This window comes from Cavia porcellus, unplaced genomic scaffold (assembly GCF_034190915.1).
Source record: "Cavia porcellus strain 051 isolate PalLab524CR breed Dunkin Hartley unplaced genomic scaffold, mCavPor4.1 scaffold_17, whole genome shotgun sequence".
Lineage (NCBI taxonomy): Eukaryota > Metazoa > Chordata > Mammalia > Rodentia > Caviidae > Cavia > Cavia porcellus.
The window spans coordinates 12,683,897-12,687,982 of NW_026947500.1; positions in this window are offsets into that span (position 1 = coordinate 12,683,897).

The following is a 4,086-nucleotide window of genomic DNA, read 5'->3' on the forward strand; positions in this document are numbered from 1 at the left end:
AAGATAACTTTAAATGCAGGGCTAAGAATGCAGGGCTGGCAGAATAGGGTAAGGAGTGATATAAAACAGAGAGGAGACTGGAAAGTGTCAGCAAACAACTGGAAATGTATAGCAGTGAAGTGACAAAATACAGGTACATAAGGAGATTGTAGGAAGACAAATTAACAGAATTCCGTGATTAACTAAATGCTAGCTAAGAGAGACAGAAGCACATGAGGCAACTTCAGATTTGGGGTTTGGATAAATAAGATCATGCTGGTATCACATCATAAATCTCGGTTAAAGAAGTAAAGCATGGTGTGTGAGGAAAACTAATGTGAAAGGAGAAAAAAATGCAGAATATCTAGCCATTTTGGCAACTGTTGCTATGAAACAGTTTCACAGATTTCTCCCTAAATCTTCTGAAGTTCCCTATATATGGTCAAGTCAAATTTTGTGCAAAACACAATAGGGTGCCTATTAACAAAAGCAAAACTTGTAAATGCCCCAAATTAAAAATGGATAATGTAATAAATAGGACACTAATGAGCTTCTTGCCTAGAATTTAAAGATAAAACTTCCCTCGGACAATTAAATGCAAAAACATCACGTAATGAAGCATATCAGAAACATGTAAAATCTTCAAGAAACAGAATGCCAACTGTTTAAAAAACTAAACAATGTGTTTGTCCAAGAACATTAGAATTAGAGCTAGAATTATTAAAGTTCTAGTGAAGTAAAGTAGCATTGGAGAAGTTAACATAGGCAAGGTCCATTCAATCATTAATCAGAGAAGAGAATGCCCACTGAAAAATCAACATCCGGACTTCTGGCTTCTACATTCATACTACTAAGAAACATGAATCAAGCTATTAAGATCTAATTTCAAGGGGCACCTACACAGTGGGGCAATTACTTCTTGTTTAGCACAGTAGGGTAACTGTTGCTTAAAACAATATACAATCTTTCAAAATAACTGGGAGGGTATGAAACTCTCAGATCAGCAAATGACTAATGGTTGAAGAGATAGAAATACTTGCATCCTTGATTGTACCACATTCTATACATGTATTGAATTACATAATGTACCCTATAAGAGGTACAAATATTGTGTTTCAGTAAAAAAAAAAGTGTTCAATAAAAATTCAAATTAAACCTTCTTTTCCTCGGATTGCAGACCTTTTCACTAGGTCACGAGATTAAACTTGGCTTCTGTAATTGATACTAATTTTTACCTTTTCCAGAATCATCTCCTTTTCACCAGACCTCTACATTCCCCACACCTGTGCTCTTCTTCCAGCAACTGCTCCTTCCCCTTACTCCAGCCATGTGATTTCCACAGAAGCTGCCATTTTCTTAAAAACTCAGCCTCTCATTATACTAAAAACAACGAAAAACAGACCTGTGAACAGAGAAAAACGGTCCTGATGGCATCATTTGGGCCCTTGAACACATTCTTCTAAATTTATGTTTTTCTGACTGAGTGGTAGAAACTCAGAAAACTTTTATCTGTGTCACTTGCCAGGAAATGGGAATGACATTCATTACTTAAGTGCATTAATAACTATTGTAGTACAGTTCCCATCAACTATGTCTATGAGGAATCACTAACGTTGACTATCAGCTTAACATCCTGCAATCTGAGATGGGTGCAAAATGAAATCATGCAGAGTGGTTGGGAGATGGTAAGTGTGACCTTCAAAATACCTTTCAGCAACTAGAAAAGCAAATGCTTCTGAAAGTTAAGAATGCCATCTCCTCCTACAGGATACTCATTTTTTGTTTTTAATTTTAAAAATGACTGCAATCTCATTATTGAGTTACTAAACATTCATAAACTCAAGTCAGAGACAGAATAGATGATGCCCAAAATAGAATAAAATAAACCTAATGAAGTTTAACTTAATTATGTAGCAAATGTGCTTATGAAAGCACAGTTCAGAAACAAAATAAATTACTCATAGAATTCAGTTTTATGTTATGTCTTCAATATCTAAACCAAAACGTCTCAGAGTTCACAACCAGAGTTGTTTGTATATACAAAAAAAATCTTGATTAGTTTTGATGATGATTAAAATTTACTATAATCTTAATGAAAACTTTTGTCCATTTTGCTTTTCCCTTTTCTATTCAAATCTATGATTACACCAACCTATGAGTCCATAAATTTGCCTGTTCGAAGCCATATATCATGATTTTAAATCAATATTCTCTAAACCTTGGAGAAGTTTTTATATTTCTCTAGGCAATCCCACAAAATAAAAAGTAATAATATAAATAATAAGATCATTCTAAGATTTTATATCATGTACAACTCATCTCATTAAGGTGGCAGCAGAAAGGAATTAGAAATGTTCCTAGCAGGAATAATGTGCCTATAGAATCTTACTGTGTCTGAGGACACAACATTTAAACTGTGTCATAGCAGACCATCAAGTAAAAAGGATGGGTAAGTGCATTTTTAACAGAGGAAACAAATGGCTCTCAATGGTTGTCACAAGAGAGTGGGTGCTCTTGACACAGAGTGAGTAGAAGACAAGGATGCTGCCAAGCATCCTAAATGCATAGGACAGCTCCTCATAGCAAAAAATCACCTGGGCAAAAATGCCAACAGTGTCAGTGCCGAGAAACCTCAAGCTGACTGTGGTGGTGGGGAGTAGGTTTAAAGCAGAGTGCATTAGTTACCCACTGGTTACCTAGCAGTTATATATAAACTATCATGAACTTAGCAGTTCCATCAAATAGTGCACATTTATTATCCCAGAAAATTTCTGAGAATTAACAATCTGGCCACAGATTATCTGGGTCTTCCATTTAAGGGCTGTAATCTGTTGAGGAGGCTATGACAAGGTTTTGTGGTCCCTTCTGAGGCTTGACTGAGGAAGGATCTGCTTCCAAGCTCACATAGTGCTTAGAAAAAAATTACTTACATGCAGATTCTCAAATTGAGGCCCTCAGGGTTTTTGGTAGTCGCCATAGGCTGCCCTGCGTTTCTCGCCATATGGGACTTTCCATAGGGCAGATCACCGAAGTTTGCTATGGTCAGATGGAGTGGCACATGCCTGTAATCTCAGAACTTGGGAGGCTGAAGCAGGAGGATCCTGCAAGTTCAAGGCCACTATGTAATACATAATGAGTTCAAGACTATCGGAACTACATGATGAGACCTTGTCTCAAAAAACAAACAGATAAACAAACTGCATTGGAGCACAAGGCACAGCACAGAGGTGCTTGCCTATAAATCCCAGCATTCTGGGAGGCCAAAGCAGGAATGTGGAAAGTGTGAGTCCAGTCTGGGCAGTTTAGCAACTTAGCAAGACTTTGCCTCAAAAACATAAAAATAAATGGGAATATAAATCAGTTCAAAGGCCCTGAGTTCAGTACACACACACACAGAGTCAGCAAAGGAGATATTAGACTCTGTAAAGACATTTTTACACATGACTGGCAAATACAGGTGTTCAACAGTCATTGAATTAAAATAAAATAAACACTAGGTAATTGACTAATTAATTCTTTTAATTACTGAGTAATCTAAAGTCTTCAAGGATAATACATATTCAGCATACATTTGAACTACAGGGTTTGATAAAATAGAGCAGAAAAAACATTTAAGAAGGCATTTTAAGGACAAATTAGAAGAGCAATTTATAAAAGAAATCTAACACCTATTGAAGGATGTCAGGGTACCACATAATTTTCAACACTATTTGAGTACATAAATGCATGTGACAAACTTCATTTTACAGGTACAAAACATGAAGCTTTGAAATCAATGGGGTTTGCACTTCTAGAAACACCTCAAAGGGAGGAATGTAAAAGGAAAAAATGCATATGTATATATATATTATATATATATAATATATGTGAAAGACAGTCACTATAGATATGCAGCTAGTTTCATTGAAAAGAACACTTTGTGCTAATATTGTTTGAACAAGACTGGCCTCAAACTTGGTAGCTATCCTCCTGCCTCAGCCTCCCAAGTTCTGTGTTTACAAGCGTACACCTCCACGCCTGGCTGGCTGCAGGCTTTAGAAAGAGCCCCTTTATCATTAAATTTTTTCTCTGTTCCTAATTTGCTAAGAATTTTTATAGTCTATTAGT